This window comes from Helianthus annuus, chromosome 9 (genome assembly GCF_002127325.2).
Source record: "Helianthus annuus cultivar XRQ/B chromosome 9, HanXRQr2.0-SUNRISE, whole genome shotgun sequence".
NCBI classification, from domain to species: Eukaryota; Viridiplantae; Streptophyta; class Magnoliopsida; order Asterales; family Asteraceae; genus Helianthus; species Helianthus annuus.
The window spans coordinates 7192493-7215825 of record NC_035441.2 but is presented as its reverse complement, the minus strand read 5'-3'; the positions used below and the strand labels follow the sequence as shown (position 1 = coordinate 7215825).

Sequence of the window (23333 nt, the reverse complement as noted above, 5' to 3'; positions counted from 1 at the left end):
GCATGCAGTAGGGTATCAACATAATGTTGGCGAGTTCACGAGTTTGTCCAGTTTTTAATTCCAAAAACTTGTTTCAACAGTTAATTTACTCATTTATACCATTCCAAGGGGAGCTACCCCTTAAGTAAGCTACTAAACTGGTTTTACAATACCGAATACTATGCGATCGTACGTTTCCGTAGAGTGCCCTGTTTTGTCAATGTTCTATCATCATTGACGGTTTGACAGAGTCTATTAGTTCACTCCTGATCCCATACACGGGCACGGGTTAGGCTGGTAAGACCTAAATAGCGCTATCAACTAATAACCCGTTCGCCAGGCCCCGGCGACTAATCGATATTAAGTAGTAGGACTTGAGTGATAGAGTTTCGTTTAGTATTGCTTGTTGCATCCAATATAAATAGTAATTAACTAAAGGTCCCATATAAAGGGAAAAGAAGTAGGTTTGTATCCCTTACAAAGGGATAGCGTTGTTATAAGTTCCGTTTCCCAAACCACCGGGAACGCATGCTTTAGAAGTTGTGAACTCACCTTGGGTTGCTCGGCAGATTAGTTTACTTGGTCAAGCACGCTGGTCACCACGTCCTAACATGGTTACCAGTATGGGTCAAGCTCGGATACAAACAAGTCAAGTATATCTCACACGTTTCTAACACATAACACGCATATTATACTAGCATTCCTAATGTTGGGCTGGTTCTGGATTAAGAAAGAGCAGTTAACACATAGCATACATAATACATAGGGTTATTGGGCCTATCCTATCATACTAACAGTTAACAGCAGCATGTATCACAGAGTCCAAATTAAACAGTATGCACAGTCCACACACTTTTGGCCCAACAACGGAGACAAGCGGCCCAGTTGGGACCAGGTCGTCTCGACTCGAGAACATGCGGTCTCGAGTCGCAACCAGGAGACCTCAAGTTGTGGATGGCTGGTCTCGAGTCGCAACCTCTGCTCTTGAGTGATGTAGGCATGAGTCGCAACCTCAGAGGTCTCGAGTTCAGTCTCGAGTCGAGATCATGAGATCTCGAGTCGAGACCTTGCTGGTTTCGAGTCTTTGAAGCTTGTCTCGTGTTGCTTATTCGTGGTCTCGAGTTGTCATTTAGATGGTCTCGAGTCAAGACCGGGGGTCTCGACTTGCACACCTGATGACTGAATCCTTCTAGAACCTGTCCAACTTGTACTATCCAATAGAATTTCGTATTCATGATATTGTGTACTAACCAACCAGAATGCACAAACATGTTTTCTTGTCTAATTCCCAAATCAAACGGATCAAACACACAACTTTTCAAATATTCATGTCATATTCAAACAGTTCAGCTCTAGTGTTTTTCATCATTTTATCAAAACAGCTCTAATATACATCACTGTTTCGTTTAAATCAATATGATCATGCCAACAATCATTTTATTCCAGAATCATTTGGACACCATTCTTGTAAACGATTTCAGCCTATAACTCATAGTACAACATCATCATCTACATTGTTTCATAGAAATACAATAGCACATTCTCATGAATCATTATTGCACATAATCTTTTATCATGCAATTTATTCACCAAGTTATCATTTTTATCATATAAAATCATGCAAGGAGACATTTAGACTAAGCATGTGTATCATTCATCAAACAAGCATCACAATATCAAATAGTGTGAAACACTAATCGGATGGTGTTCGAGTGTTCGAGTGTTGTGAAATCAGCCAAAAGGGAACCTCCTAGCTTAGAATACGAGCTGATACTATTGATCCGAGACAAGAGGAGAGGGTGATGTTGCTAGGGTTTTGTTGAGAGAGTGAAGGGGAGTGTGTGAGAGTGAGTGTGAGGGGATGATGATTGAAAAAGTGGCAAGGTTGGCTATCCACATGGGTTATATACTAGCCTCAAGCCGGTGCACCCTAAGGGGTCCTCGAATGGGCTAAAGGGGTTGCGGCCTAACTGATGTGGGTTACTCGAGACCGGGTGGTCTCGAGTCGGGTTCTTGTGGTCTCGGTTCACTATTATAATTATGTATTTATATATATAACATACACATAGTTTAATACAAGGGTCACATAGCATGTCAAGATAATCCACGAATTTTCATTTAATATAATATAATATGTACATGCATTGTTAATATGTGAAAGTTGCTCGGGAAAACCCAAAAAGTCATATTATCCCCAAGTTTTAAGAACTTTCGTCCCGAAAGTTAAGGCAGCCACTGTCAAGCTAGTATGAGTGAGAGCGTTTCAACGGGGTGTTACATCATCCCCCCGTTAGTTTGGAATTTCGTCCCGAAATTCTGTTGTAGCTTCAGTGCTGCGAGTTTCGTTAGGGAACAACTGGGGATATTTGCGCTTCATCTGGTCTTCCCGCTCCCAGGTAAACTCTGGGCCACGGCGCGATTTCCAACCAACTCGTATAATAGGTATCTGGCTACGTTTGAGGGTTTTGATTTCTCGATCCGTGATCTCAATCGGTTCCTCAACAAAGTGTAGCTGTTCGTCAAAAGTGAGTTCCTTGAAAGGAATTATGAGTGTTTCATCTGACAAACACTTCTTCAGATTAGACACGTGAAAGACGTTGTGCACCGCACTCAGCTCTTCAGGAAGATTCAATCCATAAGCAACCTTACCAATCTTCTCGGTAATTTCGAATGGTCCGACATATCGCGGATTAAGCTTGCCCCGTTTACCAAAACGGACCACACCCTTCCAGGGTGAGACTTTAAGTAGAACCCGGTCGCCGACCTGGAATTCTAGCGGTTTCCTACGCTTATGTGTCACCAGGTTAGTTCCGCTTATGTGTCAGGTCCGCTTATGTGTCATTAGGAGGTCCGCTTATGTGTCAGGTCCGCTTATGTGTCCATGTACCTTGGAGGGAACCTCAACACCTATAAATAGGTGCACATAAGCGAACTACAAAAAAAAAAAACAAGTCTTGTAACTCGTACCGAAGTGCTGCCGGATCGAGATTTGGATGTAAACTGTTATAAATCAATAAAAGAGACGTTAAATAGTGAAATCAAGCTAAACAAAGACTGAATCAATGAATTCCGCCTCTGATTCAGTCTGAGCACTCTTCTGATCGACTCGTTCGGGTCGACACACGATCCTACATATTGGTAATCCCATACCCATACCCGATTGTAAAATCGTGTCCCATACCCGGCCCAATACCCGTTGGGCATATGTCGAGTAATTACCAGTCGGGTACCGAGTATACCCGCGGGTATCGGGTATACCCATTAGTTTGTTAAAACATATACATTGGGATTTCCAAATACATTTTTTACTATTATAATTATTATATAATTTTATTTATGCAACAACTATTATAAATTAAAATAAATATTACATACATATAAATTTTATCATAAATTTACCAACTATAAATTAGTAACATCTTTTGGCATTAAGGTGTTATACCCCATGCATGGAGAGTTTTTCAAAAAAAAAAGTTAATTTTTCATTTGTAACCCAAAGGTTTTCTTCCTTTTCATATTAGCCCCTTAAATTTTTTTACTCTTAATCCAAACTTTTCATCTTTCAAAATTAACCCATCAAATTTTTTTTTTCAACTTTGGTCACCAAACTTTTAATCTTCACAATTTTTTCATTTACGTTTCGTTCTAAATTTTGTGAGTCAACATGCCGCAATGTGCGTGTGAGATTCCACGTTTTTTCCGTATATTTTTCCTATTTTACAGGTCCGTCGCAACACGTTTTTTCCTTCCCGTTTGACAGGTTCGTCGTAACCCGCTGGTCCTAAATCGACTTTGTTATTCTTTTCTACATTTTATGCTTACGCTTCGGTCTAATTTCTTAGCATTGACACGCCAAAACGGGTTGTGCGGTTCAACGATTTACGTCTGCTTTCGATCGGTGTTATTTTTTTCTTTTTTATTTATTTTGTTTTTACAAGCTTTTCCGATTTTGGTGGTCGCTGGCAGTAGTGTGACATTCGTGCTACTTGGCACACTTTTAGGTAATTTTATTAAGTTTTATACTAATAGTTTGTTTCAAGTTTAGCCCTATACTTCATTTACTTACAAAACTATTTTTTACGAGCATATTTTTATGGACGCCTTAGTATAAATTCGATTTGCTCTACGTTTCGACGTAAACGTTTTTAGGAAACGAGTTAGGTCAAATATAATACATTTTCATTAAAAATCATTTTTAACGTGCATAGTTTATGTACGTTTCGGTATAAACTCGAGTTAGTCTACTTTTAAATGTCAACTTCTTTGGGTAACGAGCCAGACCATATATATAATATGTTGTATAATTTGTTTTGAACCGAGTGAAGTCAAATTGTGGTTTCCTTTTTCCTTTTTTCAAAATCTCTAATTCATCTCTTTTGATTACATGTGTCAGTTTTTACTTTATACCCATTACGTATTAATTTGCACTTGCTTATAATACATTTATGAGTTCTGTTGGTATTTAGAGCTTAAACAATAAATATTGTAAGATAGATGAACCAAGTTTTGAATCATTCTTCTTCAATATATCAGGTTATTGTTGGTAAGGTATGAGGCCGATAATGATGCAGATCTTGCCACCGTCTATCAGTTTCGTAAGTTGATTTCTAACCTTTAGGTTAATGATCGATGGTGGTTCTCTTCCTCGATTGCACAACCAGTAGCATATGGGTTAGTCTCTAATTTTTTGGTTTTGATGTAGTGGTTTCGTCTTTAAAGATGCTTTTTATCAAGGTTCTTGCGATTTGGTTTGATTTCGTCTGCGCCATTGTCTTCGATTGTTGATTCAGTTATGGTCGTATGTGTGAATTCTGTTTGCTATCTATTTATGCGGTGTTATTGTTGGTGCCTAATTTTTCCACTGTTTGTGTTGATATTTTGTTGGATTTTTTGAATTATTTTCAGTTTTTTATATTGTGGTTATTTGCTGAAGTGAAGTAGTCGGGTCCCGAGTTGTGGGTTTGTCAGATAGAATGATGTGTGGTGATGGCACCATTTTTCTGTGTGGTTGCTCGCTTCTCAAGCGGGCCTTAAAACTAAGACCCGAGAGTTGAGTCACACGTAGGACGAAATCATTCAACCTTGATCGTACTAAGCGGAATGTAACAAACATTGGCTTCTACCTTATGTGAAACCGAACGCCGAGCATTCTTCTATTGTTCTTGCTTTGTAAGCCCTGGCCGCAACGCGGCGGGTGGTTAAACCTAGTTAATAATAACTTCATAATATTTATACATTTATATGTATATACTTCACAACATACAAAATATAAATACTATCATCAAATACATATGCTAAAAGAAAATTTATTTTTTCACATTATAAACATACTAAAATAAATCACTAATAGATAAGGGTTAATGGAAAATAAAAATATAAATTAAAAACTTCGGGTATATGATCGGGTGTATAGTTCGGGTAAACGGGTATGTGATTTCGGGTAATCGGGTCGGGTATCACCTAATCCCATACCCGACCCATACCCGAGAAAATTTTTAAAACTAACCCCATGCCCGGCCCAATACCCGTCGAGTATCGGGTATCGGGTATACCCGTCCCATTTGTGTCGTGTTTCGGGTATACGCGTCGGGCTCGGGTATTTTTGCCATCCCTACTCATTTTTGACTTATTAGATGAGATTAATCTCAACTTAGAAAATGTTTACCAATAGTCTTAATTTTGAACATATTTTCTTTTAGCAATCTCATATTAACTGAAAGTTAACCCAGATAGTTGTTGCTGACATGAATTGACACATAAGAATTCCACGTCCTCAAAACTTTCCACATAAGCAGTGCATGTCATCAAAACTTTGACTTATTTGCCATATAAGTTGTCCACGTAATCAAAACTTTGACTTGTGGCCACTTAAGAAGTCCACATCAGCAAAAGCTGTCTGAGTTAACTTTTAGTTAGGGGCTGTTTGTTTACCTCTTAATGAGGCTCTTAATGATTCAGACATCTTACTGGTTCAGCACTTAATGGTTCAGACTGTTTGTTTTGTGAGCAAATGTTTGAATGGTTCAGACATTTGCCTCTGAATGGTTAAGCATTATACTGAGTCTAAATGGTTAAGACGTCTAATCTGAATTAGTCAGACATTTGCCTCTAAACGGTTAAGTATTATACTGGCTCTTAATGGTTCAGACCTTTTACTTGTTCAGCACTTAATAGTTCAGACCTCTTACTGTTTCAGCACTTAACCATTCAGAAGTTATCAAAAAGCCCCTTACTATAATGAAAATATGTTCAGAGTTGGAATTAATTACAACTAATATGTCAAAGTTGGGATTTGTCCAACTTTCCAACTAAATATTACTTACTGTTGATAATAAGATGATGAGCAACACTTTTCATCCCACTAATATAGTAAAGATGAGCAATTCTCTTCTCACTAATATGGGTTAAGCGTGTAGTTCAATTTTGTTTAGTGTTAGATTCTAAGGAGACTAAAAATAAAGCACTTTGAAATTCGATTCAACCGTACACATATTCTTTCAAAAGACATTAAGTTCACATCTATTAAAATCCTCTCAGAGTCTAGTTCCACTTAATTCAATGATTTAAAGCATCCTAAAATTCTTTTTAACCAACGTGTTTAGTCCTTTTGGCAAGTCTCAATATATTTAATGGTTTAAAGCATCCTAATATTCTTTTTAACCAACGTGTTTATTCACTTTTGGCAAGTTTTAATATCAAGTTTCCTAGTCAAAAGATGCTTATCCTTTATAACATGTGTGTAAATAAAACATGTTGGAAGATTTGGTATTATAAAAGATTCCTTCACTCCCTTGTTATATAAAAGATTCCTTCACTCACTTTCAGACGGTGTCATTTTCAACGAATTTTGACAGGTTTTGTTCTTTATAGGGAATTTTGTTGCAAGTTACGTCCTTTGAGCCTAACCCAGTTAAATTTTTCTGTTAAATCTTATTACACATGAGTAATTTAGTCGTTTTACTTATTTAAAGGACAAAACTTGTAATAAGATTTAACAGAAACATTTAACTGGGTTAGGCTCAAAGAACGTAACTTGCAACAAAATTCCCTATAAATGGCAAAACCTATCAAAATTCATTGAAAAGTACACACCGTCTCAAAAGTGGTATATAGATAAAGAACAAAACTTATAATTTTTCCTAGTTTCTATTGTAGAAGTCTTCAAAGAATGTAGTTTGTTTTAGAAAAAAAAATCTATTCTTATATCATTTCGTTTTGATTCTATTGAATTTGTTTACCAAGCATCATACATTCTTAACGATCACCAACTTGTTCTGTCAAAAGAATGAAAGATGGTGTGTGTGTGTGATCTTATGGTATAAAACATGTTGGAAGAATTTGTATTATGAAAGATTATTTCACTCCCTTGTTGTATAAAAGATACTATATTTCATAAACTTTTATAAACTTTAACTAGTATTTTACTATCGCCCCGTTGCGGCAAACATTTTTCGTTGTTTAGTCTATGTTTACATGTGTTTTGAAATTACTACGAGCGCATTACGTACGGAAACCACTGACAAGAATAAAAAGAAAATATAGAAAAAAACACTAAAAGATAACCAAAAGAAAATCAACAAAAAGAGTTGTATGGTAATAATGTTGTTCGTATGAAACCTGTGGTCAGAGATGAGCAAATGATATTGGGTACCGGCACCGAATTTCCCGAACCGAAAGATCTTAAGTACCAATTCAGTACGACTTTTGGCGTTCCCGGCACCGGATCACTACCGTTTTTTACCTTCATATATCGGTACCGTAACTGGTATTTTCGGTACCAGTACGAATTCTGTATTGGTTGGAACCGAGCTCATCCCTACCCCTGAAACTAAAAAAAAGAAATCATTAAAAGTTGAAGAAAATCAACAAAAAAAGTTGCACGATACCGTTGTTGTTCGTACGACATCCGTGATCATGGATGAGCAAATGGTACCGGGTAGCAGTACCGAATTTCCCGAACTAAAAGATTTTCAAAATCAATTCGATACCGACTTTTGGTGTTTTCTGTACTAGGCTGGTGTCGGTTTTTACCTTCATGTACCGATAACCGTAGTGGTATTTCCGATACCAATACCGGTTAACACAAACTTATCTAACTTAAAAAGTAAAGAAGATAATAAAAATTATTATATATATATATATATATATATATATATATATATTATCCCATAGACTTAAAGTACAAAGTCGTGGCTATGGCCACCGACAAGCCACTCAAAATTACAATTTTGTCCTATTAAGTAATAAGTAATTTCCATTTTTGCTCTCTTAAAATTTTCCATTTTTCTCTCTCATTTTTAATTAATTTGTTTTTCTCCTTAAACTTACCCAATAATAAATCTATCATCTAAATTTCTAACTTTTCACTTTTACTTCCTTGAGTTTTATTTTTTTTTTTCCTTTTTCCCTTTGTGTTTTTAGTTTACATCACGTTTACATGTTGCTATAAATTCGAAACGGATAGTTGGTTCGTCACAACTTAACACATTTCGTTTAATCGTACCGTATCTTTATACGTTTCTTTTGTGTGCTTAAACACGTTAATGTCACCGTGCCAACGCGCTTAACGAAAGATAATGTGCTCTTAAATGTCACGCCACAACGCGCGAGCACCTTATTTGCATTCTTTAACTTAAAAAAATTATTTCCTCATGTGCTTATTTTTATGGACATTTCGGTACATATTCATGTATCGGCATTGGACGTAAACAGTACATATTTACGTTTCGACCTAAAGTTTTCCTAAAAATAAGTCGGGTCTAATATAATACGTTTTCATGCCTATTTTTATGTATGTTTTAGGTTGTTATACGTTTTGATGTAAGCACTTTATTTTCTCACATGCTCATTTTTATATGTACATGTCAATATAAATTCATGTTAACGAACATGGTCAAATATAATACGTTTTCGTGCTTATTTTTATGTACGTTTTTAGTTGGTTTATGATTTGACATACGAGACACTATGCGTATTGATGCCACTAAGTCTTAATGAAAATGTAAGGGTTGTGTAGTAATTAGGTGGAATCCCACTAAATGAACCAACCCGGTTTGGATTTTGTTATTTGATTTAAATGCTTATATAAGTTACATTGATTATATCGGATACGCCAAAACACACGTTTTTATATGGTTGACACATTACATAACGCTTACGCTAATATATTTGATGTTTGCGATGTACCTGCGTCGCAACGCGCGTGCTCTTATTACTAGTTATTATCAAAACACTGTTTAAATCATTGGTTTTTTGATATATAGGAAAATTTGTGTTATAGAAATATTAAAGAATTTAGTTCATTTTGGAAAAAAGAAAACTTTTTTTTATCTTATTAAATTTGTTTAGCCATCATGATACATTCTTAACATAAATCATTCTCTTCAAATCCATTGTATCTTGTAGTTAACTCGTTGACATTTTATCTATGATTCGATTTTTGTTAATGATATTGTATTGATCTTCTAACTTGTAGTTATTTTTAGAAACGAACGTTGTCTGATTCTATGTCTGAATTTGTCGATTCAGTCATTGAATTTGTAGATTTGGTTACTAACACTAGGCGGTATGGGGCAGTGCTCCCAGCCACCTTAGGCTGGCGCCACCAACACCGGCCCCTCTCCGCCATCAAGGGGCGTTATCTAAGGCAGCACTGACCCTTTAACGGGAGTTAAAGGCTTGAAAATGGTGAAGTACGCCCTATTTGACCGTTGGAGAACAATAACAAAAGAAAAAAAATTACTTTATATTTTTAAACACATACATTATATCAAACCAAACAAACCAACACTCACACCTAAATCTCTCAAATGTCATCATTTTTTTTTTATAAAAATGGCTTCCAACTGCGATTTTCGAACTCCAACTCACCGCATTCCGACTTTTCATCTAATTCGGGCTTAATTGATGAGATGATAATTATTGCAGCTCAGACGACGGTCCAACTTTTACTCCAACCAGCCGAATCATCACAACCACGTACTAGGTAACCAACGCTTGTACGGGGTTGACTAGAAGCTCATGAGTGTTTGGTGAATGATTGATTTTTAGAAAACCCATTGTATGATACCACTCAATTTCGACTTCGCTTTCGAATGACACACCAACTTTTTTTGCTAAATGCTGGCGATTTAGAACGCGAGTTTAGGTGTACGACCGCAATTCATCAACTAGCATTCGAGATGGCATCCGGAGCATGGGACGAGTATTTAAGAATGTCGGAAAGAGTTTGTCAGGAAAGTCTTGAATTTTTTTATTTTTCGTTAAGTTCTTTTTTTCCTTATGTGTTGTCAATCTCTATGCAAAGAGGCATTTGAGGACTCCGACCTCTAGCAACATCTAAAAGAATTACAAGGCTCATGAAGAAATACACGGTTTTCCCAGGATGCTTGGTAGCCTTGATTGCATGCGTTGGAAGTGGGCAGTGATGTGCGTTAGGTGTGATATGTTTTTATTAATATTTTAAGCCCTTTTTAACACTTTAGTCAAGTTTTAAATTTATAAAACACGATATTCTACTAACACTAAACACACATATGGGCAAGTGCACCCATCGTGAGCGTAGTATAGTGTTGGTAAGATACCGATGTCGTCCAAGGACACAAGAGCTTTTAGTACCGGTTTATCCTTAACGTCTAATCAAATCAAAAGTTTTAGAAAAGGTTTTAAATATGAAAATAAAAAACTAAAAATGCTGAAAAATGAAAATAAAAATAAAACAGATAGACAAGATGAATCACTTGGATCCGACTCGCCTTTAATGTAACCTTTGATGATTTCCACACTTTTGCACTTTTTAAGAGATTATCTTAGTTATAGTAGTAGGCCCCTCTTTTGAAGGTGACATTACCCTCAACCCAGTGGTTTGAGTCAGCAAGGATACAATCCCAAAGGGTCGGAATATTGAAAGATAATTAATTAAGTTATTAATGCCTAATGTGGTAGGCTCCTCTTTTGAAGGTGACGTTACCCTCGTCTAAGTGGTTTGAGTCAGCAGGGATACAATCCCAAGTATTCGGGTTAATGTAGGGGTGTGCAAAAAACTAAATTAACCGAACCAAAACCGAATTAACCGACAAAACCAAACCGAAAAAACCGAACCAAATAAAAAACGGTGGGTCGGTTAATGATTTTTTTGAAAACCGAAAGTAGCGGGTCGGTTATGGTTATCATTTTTTCCATACCCACCATAACCGAACCGACATGTAATAAATCTTTGTAGGATTTTGGACTTTTCACCATATTTTTATTATTTGATGTTTTTGATTGAAGATTTTTAATACTTCTGGGGTTTTCATATAATTTTGTGGTTTTGGTTGAATGTTTATTTGAATTTATGGAATGTATCATATCACTTTATTTGAATATTCCATAATACTATGTAATATACTAATATACACAAATATGCAATAACAATTTATTCCATGTTAAAAAAGCTATTTTTAGCTAATCTAAATAAACGGTTAACCACCCATAACCGACCCGCTATAACCATCAAAACCAAATAACCATAACCACCATAACCGATCGGTTAAGGTTATGGTTATCCAATAACCGACATAGCGGTTATGGTTATGGTTTTTGGTTAAAACCGACCCAAACCGACCCATGCACACCCCTAGGTTAATGTATTAATAGTAGTTTACATATGAGGGGATCAAGCCATTCGCACCCCCGCCATCCAATACCAGTGGGTATTGAAGGAGGTCCTAGTAAGCTTGACCCAGGTCCTTGCAGGATCTATACACTGAACAAGGCAAGAACCTTACCAAACCATTCCCTTAACCCCCGACCAAGTAGCCAACATATCTCTATATAGACTGTAGAGATATGAATGGTGTAAATCTTTTATTTTATATAGACAGTAAAATAACGCCAAGACACCACGGACAAATGATAAGGAAGTTTCACCTTCAACATAAGAAACTAGTTATTAAAGTCATTAATACAAAACCAAATAAAAAGTGCGAAAAGATTAAAAATCAAAAGTATTACATTAAATGCTTGTCTTCACCAAGTGATGTAAGAGACTTAGGCAAACATGGCCTTTGATTGTCAAGAACTCTTACTATCAATCTTGGATCCCGAGACTACTACACACACTCTAAGGTGGATGATGGATGATGGTGGTGGATGTGGGTGTTGTAGTGGTGGTGGAGAGGTGGTGAAGTAGGAGAGAGGTGGTTTGCCAAGGGATGTGTAACACCCCGTGTTTCGAAGGTCAAAGTCAAAGTCAAGATTGAAGTCAAAGGGAGACAAGATTGCTAATTGCAATCTATCACTCCTTACTCAATTCCTATTTTGACTTTTTTGACTTGTAGATAGCCTATTTTATGCTTTATGTTAGTTGTATTATGTGGAGTACTTGTTACTAATCAAGGTTTAATCGATGTTTTATCGCATGATTTATCGCTTTATCGCTTATCGCAATCGCACTCACAACTCGAATCACACGTTCTGGATATTGTTTTACATGTTTGTGTGCCTTATGTGTTATTTGTGCATGTTTATTTATGTTTATGTTTTGGGGATTAATCAAAATGCAATCGAAACTCAATCGCAATCGAATCGCAAACGCTAAACGCAAGTTAAAATAGGATGATTGTATGTTGATATAGTAGCTGGGATTAAAAGTAATTTGAAAAGGAAATTCTATCGCATCGCAACGCTTGACACGTGAATCGAAAACGCAAAACTCATCGCACCGTGCTCACCAATCGAATGGCCAGCCGATCGAGCTGCCACCCGATCGGGCTGCCATCCGATCGATGTGCCACTCGATCGAGCTGCCACCCGACCAGGGTAGCCACTCGATCGACCAACCCTCTCCTCCCCTTTCCTTTTATGGAAACCCTATAAATACCCCTGTCAACATCACAAACTTACCTTTTCTACACCTCTCGTCCAACCAGCGCTTCTTGCCCACTTTTCTTCAGATTTCTTGCAATTCTTATAAGTTTTCCACCTAAATCTTGTACTTTCTTAATCTACACGCATCCCTACACCTTTCTATCTTTTGAATCTTAACTTTTAACCGTGAAATCACTAGATTTGAGGTGTTCTAGGATGATGTCATTATGGTGTTCCTAAGAACTTCATGTTTTGGCTTCAATCCACCAAGAACAACTTAGATCTGAACGATTTCCACACAAATAAACAAAGATCTTTCATAGATCTGAGCATAATCATGGTAAAAAGGATTGAAAGATGGTTTTCTAACTTTCTTTCAACTCTTTTACACTCAATGCACTCAAAACCGATAGAATCGGAGGTTGTTCTAACCTTCTACTCCTTCTTGTTGATGTGTTGGTTCAAGATTTGGATTCTGTCCACGAGATTACCGATTTCGGGTTAAACATGGAACACCGTCTCGAACAGTTAACTGGTCGGATTTGGGTGATTCCTGTCCGATCAGGTTACCAAGTATTGACGAGGTTTCTGTTGCTTAGCACGTTATCAAATCATCTCGATAAAACGACAAGCTATCAAAACGACCAAGGAAGAAGACGACCGGGACATCTGGGATGGATTGCCGTCCGATCGGATTGCCACCCGACCGGACTGCCACCCGATCGGATTGCACCTTGGGACCCACACTCCACACTTATCTTTATTTCAAACTATTGAGGATTGAACATTGAACGAAATGTTGTCCGATCGGATTACCACTCGACCATGTGATGTTCTGACTCCAACACTTAAACAATTTTCAACATGTTCAATGCACAAGGGTTGCCACCCGATCGGATTGCCATCCAATCGAGTGACCGTTCTACGGTGAACTTGTTCTCAACTTGAGAAGACTCACTAATCGGATTGTCGTCTGATCGAACTACCGTCCGATCGACCGACCTGAAAGGTAGGGATACTTCTCTGTTTTCTAAATGCTACAACGAAAACTTCAAAAGACAAGCCATCATACACAAACACATCCATCCCAAACGAGGTGACCTTCCAATCGAGTGACCACCCGATCGAGTGACCACCCGAACGGATTGTCATCCGACCGACCGACCACCCGATCGGATTGCCATCTGATCGGATTGCTGTCCGACCAACTGACACTTTGCTTCGATTTACGCGTCGCTTATCGTTATGCTATCGTTCTGATCAGGCTAACCTTACTCTCTAGCGCTCCCTTCAATCCATCGGTCGCTGTGAGTATACTCGATCCCTTTTTGCTTTTCGCACTTTTGGGTGTTACATACGTTACTTATTCTAAATCACATCGAACCACTACGCAATACTTTAAACGCTAACCGTACCGCATGTTATACGTGACTTAATGAATGCTTGTTTGTTATGTTTACACATGGAATGTTGTCTACCTGCCTTAGCAACGATAGTACGTACTATAGTTTGGACTCAGCACCTGTTCACTCAGGGATTGTTAAGGACAATTTGTTACATGGCTCACAGTGGTGAGTGTGTATTACGAACTGCCTTGGGCAGTCAACCCGTAGTCATTGGTATCGATAGGTTCATGTCGATAACTAACATGCCTCATTTTACACTGTGTACGTGCTGGTTATGCATAACAATTTCGAACTCTATGATATCTATTAAACTTGTATGCTCACCTTTACACTATATGTATTGACTTTTACTTTAACGTATGTGACAGGTGCTTAGGATGTTTATATGCTTGGCTTGCTGTGAAATCGAGGCTAGGAAAGGTCTAGAAACAAATAAACAATTGTCTGTATTTTGAAAATCTGAGTTATTGGAACAGAACAATTTGACGAGATCTTGTCTGTAATAATTATGTTACCTTTTATGACATGGTATGGGACATGTTGCTTTAAATAATTGGTAATTATAGTTGTTATGGAAACTTCTGGACAATCTGTTTCGCTCAGTGCCACGCCCCGATGTTTCCGCCATCGGTTGGGGTGTGACAGGATGCCTTTGAAGTGAACTAAGCACCCCTATTTATAGCCTGCACAGAAGCCCGGACACGGCCCCGTGTCCATCCTTTTTCTAGCCTCTTTCTCCATTAATTACAATTGTCTGTATTAGGCCCCACACACCCCCGTGTTCGCTGGGCACGGCCCTGTGTGTAGAAGCGTATCTGTACTATCAAGATTTGCAAGATTCTGCGAATCTTAGCGTTGACCACGGCCCGTGTTGAGATGGGCACGCCCCTGTGCTGGGAATAAAAGCTTCTATGACTTTGTCTTTTCTGCAGGCACCTGGCCACGCCCCCGTGTCCGCTGGGCACGAGGCCGTGGTCAGCCTGCTGTTCTCTTGTTTTTGCTTGGGAAGATGCTGTCAAGGGGTCGGGCATGCCACGTTTATTCCTTTTCTTTGTATTTGTGTTAGATTTGGCTGCATATTTGTTCCTTTTATTCAATTAAGCTCATTTGGTCTTGAAAATACAAAAGGAAGACAAAAGCACACCTTTTCCAACACTAGTACTAAAAAAGGGTTAGTTTTATGCCTCATTTGATGTAATTTATGTGTTGCATTTGATGTGTGTAAAATGCAACATATAAATTACAACAATTGTGGCATAAAACTAACCCTTTTTTAGTACTAATGTTGGAAAAAGTGTGCTTTTGTCTTCCTTTTGTATTTTCAGGATTAAATGAGCTCAAATGAACAAAAGAAGCAAAAAGACAGCTAAATCTAACATAAATACAAGAAAAGGAACAAAAGTGGCATGCCCGACCTCCCGACAGCATCTTCCCCAGCAAAACAAAGAAGAAAGAAGACTGAACATGCCCCCTGCTCAGTGAGCACGGGGCCGTGCCCAAGTGTCAGCAGAAAAGACAAAGTCATAGAAGCTTCTGTTGCCCACCACGGGGCCGTGCCCAGCGGACACGGGGGCGTGGTCAACTTCCTGCAGACGCATTTAATGAAGTTGCGAATTACAATTAATGAAAAGAGAGACGCGGATGGACACGGGGCCGTGCCCGAGCTTCTGTTCAGCCTATAAATAGGAGTGTTTAGAGCTCTTGCAACTCATCCCTTGGCACACCATCTCTCTCACACTTCACCCACCACCCACCACCATCACAACACCATCATCCACCACCATCATCCATTGTCCATCATAGAGTGTGTGAGTCGTCTCGGGATCCAAGATTGATCGTAAGAGTTCTTGACAATCAAAGGCCATGTTTGCCTAAGTCTCTTACATCACTTGGTGAAGATAAGTGTTTAGTGTAATACTTTTTATTTTTAATGTTTTGCACTTTTTAGTTGGTTTTGTATTAATGACTTTAATTACTAGTTTCTTATGTTGAAGGTGATTCTTCCTTATCGTTTGTCCGTGGTGTCTTGGCATTATTTTACTGTCTATATAAAATAAAAGATTTTCACCATTCATATCTCCACGGTCTATATGGAGGTATGTTGGCTACCTGGTCGGGGGTTAAGGGAACGGTTTGGTAAGAGTCTTGCCATTGTTCAGTGTGTAGATCCTGGAAAGGACCTGGGTCAAATTTAGTAGGACCTCCTTCAATACGCAAAGGTATTGGATGGCGGGGGTCCAAACTCTTTGATCCCCTCATAAGTTAAACTACTATTAAAACTTTAACCCGACTACTTAGGAGTGTATCCCTGCTGACTCAGACTACTTAGCCGAGGGTAACGTCGCCTTCAAAAGAGGGGCCTACCACATTATGCATTAATAACTTAATTAATTATCTTTCAATAATCCGACCCTTTAGGATTGTATCCTTGCTGACTCAAACTACTGGATTGAGGGTAACGTCGCCTTCAAAAGAGGGGCCTACTACAATAACTAAGATAATCTCTTAAACAAGTGCAAAAGTGCAAAAATAATCAGAGGTTACACTACACACGAGTCGAATCCAAGTGATTCATCTTGTCTATCTGTTTTATTTTTATTTTATTTTTCAGCATTTTAGTTAGTTTTATTTTCTTAGTTTAAAAACGTTTTTCTAACATTTTGATTGATTAGACATTGAGGATAAACCGGTACTAAAAGCTCTTGTGTCCTTGGACGACCTCGGTATCTTACCAACCCTATACTACGTCCACGATGGGTGCACTTGCCCATATGTGTGTTTAGTGTTAGTAAATATCGTGTTTTATAAATTTAAAACTTGGCTAAAAAGTGTAAAAAGGGCTTACAAATATATTCCTAAACATATACACACTGACACGCATCAAGTTTTTGACGCTGTTGCCGGGGACACAAGGATTTTAAGAAAGTTAGGAATCAACGGCCTAATCATTTTTCTATTTTCTTTTTATTTTTTTAGGATTTTCTTAATTTTTCCGTTTCTGCAGAGCTCAGCACGGGCCGTGCCTGGTCGGACACGGGCCGTGCCCAGCAGTGTCACTGGCAGTTTTTTTTTCGAGTTACAGAGGGCTGAGCACGGGGCCGTGTCGGTGCAACACGGGGCCGTGTCCAACTTTCCAGTAACAGGGATCTGGAAAAAAATTGCTGTATCTCCGACCACGGGTCGTGTTCACTGAGCACGGGGCCGTGGTGAACTTCCTGACCAGCATTCTTTTCTGTTTTTATTGCAGGGCTTGGAACCAGACACCACATTTGAACTTTCAACGTAGTGTATGAGCTCCAGTTCTAGTAGAGACATAAAAGAACCTCTAGAAGAACCCGAACGCTTTCTCAGAAAAAGACTTAAAGCTAAAAACCAAGAGAAGGTTCCGGGGAACCCACTTCCAATGGCGGACCAACGTACCCTCATGGATTACCTACGACCTACCGTGGGTAATCTCGGCGCCGCTATCAATGCACCGAATGTTGAAGCCAACAACTTCGAACTTCGGCCACATTTGATACAAATGCTTCAAAACTCCACAACCTTCCATGGGCTTGCGGACGAGGATCCCCATCTACATATTACTAATTTCTTAGAAATATGTGATACCTTTCGGATCAATGGATCATCAAATGACGCCATCCGCCTTCGAATGTTTCCATTTTCACTAAAAGACCGAGCAAAAGCTTGGCTCAACGCCCTCCCAGTTGGTTCGGTAAACACCTAGGATGAACTAGCCCAAAAATTTCTATATAAGTATTTCCCTCCCGCTAAAACAACTAAATTAATAACTGAAATTAATACATATTCACAAGAGGATGGGGAATCCTTATATGAAACTTGGGAAAGGTTCAAGGAGCTATTGCGAAAGTGTCCCCATCACGGTCTTGCGGTATGGCAACAAGTATCCACTTTCTACAACGGGTTGTTGCCACACACGAGACAAACACTTGACTCTAGCTCCGGGGGACTTTTAGGTAATCGCCGCCCACATGAAATATACAATCAAATCGAGGAAATTGCTCAAACCAATTTTTAGTGGCACACTCCCCGAGGCAATAAATCTATTGCCCCAGGCGCCCATAAGGTTGATGAAAGCACTTCTTTACAAGCTCAAATCAAGGCCCTTTCTTCAAAAATTAAAAAGTTAGAAATGACAAAAACGGTCTCGGTTATGGCTTGTGAAGGGTGTGGTGGGCCACATGAAAATTGGAGTTGTATGAAAGAAACAGATAATCAATCAGAGTCGGTAAACTACATTGATAATAGACCTAGGCCATCGGGTCCTCCAACGGGTACCTACAACCAAGGATGGCGTAACCACCCTAACCTTGGTTGGAGAGAACCCGGCAATAGTAGTAACCAACAAAGCCTAAACCAACGAACAAACTTTCAACAACCAAGAAATGAGTCACAAAATTTCCCTCAACAACAAGGTGGACGAGAAAGGCTTGAAGATACTATATCTCGCCTCATCTCCGACACTGAAAAGAAAAACTCGGATCGATTTCAACAATTGGAATCGAATTTTAGAAATCAACAAGCTAGTATACAAAACATTGAAACAAATAAATCAACTAGCTCAAAATTTCTCCGAGAGACCACAAGGCGCATTACCAAGTAATACCGAAACAAACCCGAAAGCACAAGTTCATCTCATAGCATTAAGAAACCGTACCGTGGGTCCCGCAGAAGCTCCGCCACCACCAACTGAGGAAAGCACAACACCGCCCCAACAAGAGAAGGCTTCTTGTAACACCTCGAATTTTTGTGTCCAAAAATGTATTAACACGTGTCATTTGTTTACACGTGGCATTGATATTAAATAAAGGATTAATATTGACAAACCTTGAAAGTATATAAATTCGAGGGTTATAAATGTCAAACAAGGGTAAATATAATGTATAGTAACCCTAAATGGTGCTTGTACCTTCAAACGAATAAATCATGGATCATACGGAAGCGAAACGCAAAGAAAGTGAGAGATTACAAGCTACAGGGGTTAACTGTGTCAACATGTTTAAATTATACCTCTGAGTGACCCTTTAACGCTCCCGAGGCTTTGTAACAGTATTATACGCTCACAAGAACATATTGTATAAATTCTGCGAAGTTCCGTTTTAAAACGAGAAAGTATAATCGAATTCGTATAAGAAGGGTTAAAAGCGTCAATAATGAAAGTTAAGGCTTTCTGAATAATTAATAAACTAAATGGGGACTTAACAACGCGGGTAAATAACACGAGGTCCTTAGTTGTAATTAACCGAGGGCCAAACCGCAAAGTTACCCCTTCAAACCCGAAAGGTCAGGTAAATCATTACGAAAGATTTCGTTATTAATTACCAGATTCTGATAATCATTTCAAAAGATTTAAAATTTCTGGAAATCTAACCTCTCGCGACCCGCGTGAAGATTCGGGTTAAGTTGAGGCGGGCCGCGAGCCACCTCTTTTACTCACCTGATATTTGAATCTCAGGCGACCCGCATTAAAACATGCATGGAACTCCCATGCGGGCCGCGTGGGACGCCCAGATGCAGAATGTTTGGACAGACTTGCCTTTTGAACTTGTGAACGATCATTTGGACAATTAGTGCAGCATGGGTGCCCCCTACACAACCCATAACCCTCTAGGACACATGCCAACCATCCATGATCAGTTGTAGGGTGTTGTGTGATGATCTTGGACCTTGACTTTGGCTATAAATAGCATACTTGTGTTCATAACTTTCATCACAACACAACAACACTTCTCTGGTCATTCTAAAGGCTCTCAAGTGTTCCTCATTGCTCTCTAAGCAAGTCCTAACTTCTGTAAGTTCATAAGATCCTTTGTAGTTCAATTTATGCTTAGAAAATCACTAGAAACCAAACCGTCGTAAATACGGTTTGACTTTAAAATAAATTCGTGATGGTTCAGTCTTATGACGAATCAAAGGTAGTTATGAGTTGGTATTAATGTGGGTAATACACCCCTAAAAGGGTTCCCTCTGATCACCACTCTAACTATGTCAAATATCGAGTCAAACGCACACTTAAAAAGTCAACAGAAAGCTATTTTGCCGTTTTATACATAATCTGTAATGTATATGTTATGAAACCTGTTTTGACACTCATAAAACATGATATTAAGTATATAAACTTGTTTACGCTCGTTTGAATCGACCATTTGCTATATTGACCCGGTTCGGAGCCGAATGTCGCAAAAGTTTGACTTTTGCTTTGACTTCAGTTCTGACCCGTTTTAGTGAGGTATAGATATGCCTTAGGACTCTCTTAGGACCAGGTTACATGTTGGTATAACCCTCTGTGACCGGTTCATGAATTGTCCGAGTCTTTTACGCATTTCCGTTAATCGCCTAAAAGTTGGCCGTAACGGCCTTTTGAAAATAAAACGAGTATTTCGGACACGTGAACAGACCATAACCTTGCTTACTAAATTATAAGCATGTCCTTAAAGTTTCACGTCAATCCGAGGTCTAGAATGAGAGTTATGCTAAATAACGCGATTTAAAATAAACTTTTGTAATAAAAGGCGCAATTAGCATAACACCTATCTAAACCAAGATTTCGTCACCAAAACTTTTACCCACTGTTATAAAATAATATTTTGGGAATTTTAGAGATTTTTAATAATTTTTACCTTGCTCATAACCTGCGGTTATGGCTACGGTTCGGTAAATACCGAATATGCCCTTTTCGGCCAAAACGTGAGTTCTACAAGGTCTTTTGACCCGATTCCAGTTGCTACTGATTTTAAATAATAAATAAAGTATTTTAGACTTTATAAACTGTTCGGGAAACTCAGATTTCCTGTAGAACTCGAAAAGCCCTTTTAAAGTCTTTAAAATGACCGAAAAGCCCCTACGGGGCGTAATATTAACTTAAACTCGTTACGGGCATCACGGAAGGTATCCTACTGATACCACAACCTCTTCAAGGCATATTGACCTAGGAAATAAGCGTAGGACTCTCATGGTTAACCGTTTCGCCTATTGCGCGCACGGTTCGGCTTATGAAACTAGTTTTCATAAATTAGCCGATACGGGTCAAATTATATTATTTGGACCCCAAAATCCAGAGTGTGAACCTTAGACCTATATAAAACAAGTCTCTGAACTTGTTGGGTCAGAATCACACTCCATTCTCGGTTTTCGCCTTTTCGCGCGATTAAACCGTATTCACATATCGGAACCAACCGGTCTAGGCTACGGCCATTATAAAGACTCGTTAGGATTCTAAGAGGTTAATTAAAACCTTCGTTCCAGATTAGGAGCCCAGTAAAAGCTATCGGTGATTTAATCAAATTAAGGAAATATACTTGCAAAGGTAAATACTTTAACTTATTTCCCCTATATGGGCTTGGGTTACGGTATATTAATACCGCTTGATTGAGCATTATATTTTTCCATCGCTTAGGTGGTTAATTAAATAATATGATCGGCTCATTTAAACAGTTTTGTTTCTTAAAAGCCTTTGGGGGGTTTAATGACCGTTGTCCCGGATATCCTTGGCATCATTTTACGAAATGGCCACGACCATCGACATCCCGGTGTAGGCGTACACTCGGTATATATTGTCGACATTAAATTAAAAGACGTAGCCGTTGGTTTTTATACTACGGTTTTATGCAATGTGGTGTGTCTATAAATCTTTAACCTGGCACGACCCGGGCTACTGAACGCATAAAAGAACATGTAAAACGTTCACAAGATTATTATGATTTTCCCAAGTTATAAAAGAGTTTGTGCCTTGTGCATTCAAATCAATTTTAATAAACATTTTAAAATGTGTCAGTTGAACGTATTTACCAGTGTAAACTGACGTATTTTTCCCCAAAAAGATTAAGTGCAGGTACTATACGAAATTGGCTGGTAGTAGCTTCCTAAGCATCACGAATAGTCTCGCAAACTCGATGCCGAATCTGAATGAACAATATTTTATTATTTTGATCCGCTGTGGATACATTCGACTTCTGTAATACATTTGATATTACAACCAGAGGTTGAAGTATATAATTATCTTTAAAGCTTCCGCTGTGCATTTATATAATTGTGTGGTTTGACTATATTGTTGCCAACATCGTCACGGTAATCCCCCACCGGGCCCACCGGTGATACACGTGGAAATCGGGGTGTGACAGGTTGGTATCAGAGCCAACATTGAGTGAATTAAACACTATCCTAATGTGTTTAATCTCAATGACACAATTGCACATACTTGAGTCTAGACAAGAACTTAGGACGAATTCGAATTGTTATTCCAATTTTGTCTTTTTCTTTTATTATGGGTATTTAAAGTTTTATAAAGCAGGAAACATGCCGCCAGTAATATTCCGAGGAAGAGGAAGGGGAAGAAGAGGCAGAGGAGATATCGTGACACATCACGATCATGAAGCTGGACCGTCAGGTACAAGACCTCCTTCGATGACAAGGAGCGAAGAACCACAACGACGAAGAGACCTCTACGAACCCGCGAGGCATTCCACCTCGCACAGCTCAACGCCATCATACCGGCACTCCTTTGGGCCAAACTCAGAAAATGATCCCAACAACCCACAACCTTCCTTCATACCTCTACAACGTTCGGTATCGCACCGAAATTACGACGACCCTACTCCATACTTCATAGGTCAGTTTAATCCAGCTGACTACATACAGGAACCTTCAGGCTTTGTTCCATTAGGGCCGCAAGATCATTTCTCCGAGGATCATATGGACGAAGATACTGATCCAACAGAACCTGCTCGTGGTACGCCCACGCATCCGATAGAAGTCTCTGATGGGTCATCCCTCCATGGCACACCCTATCAGGGGCCAGATAGTTTCCAAGCGTTGTTTGACCGACATGAGTGGTACTACACACCACCTCAACAGACATCACAACAACCGCGACATCCACAGGATCCCTCTGAGGATTCACGCTTTGTGGCAGTTACGCCACCACCTCCGCCACCGGCGCAACCAGTGATACCTGATCCGCCAAGGCGTAGGAGGACAAATGCTCGTATGTCCACACGAGGAGGAGGGGGTATCCACTTCAGCACCCCTCGACACTCTAGTAGTAGCCACTACCCGCCACTACAAGAAGAAGGACCTTCA

The 23333-nt window shown here is 39.0% G+C and overlaps 1 non-coding gene across 1 annotated transcript; it reads right to left on the bottom strand.

Moving 5' to 3' along the window:
* Positions 1–18015: 18015 nt before the first annotated feature.
* Positions 18016–18122, bottom strand: LOC118482332. Its single transcript, XR_004868375.1, has one exon. It is a non-coding gene; the product is annotated as a small nucleolar RNA R71 (small nucleolar RNA).
* Between the last annotated feature and the right edge of the window lie 5211 nt (positions 18123–23333).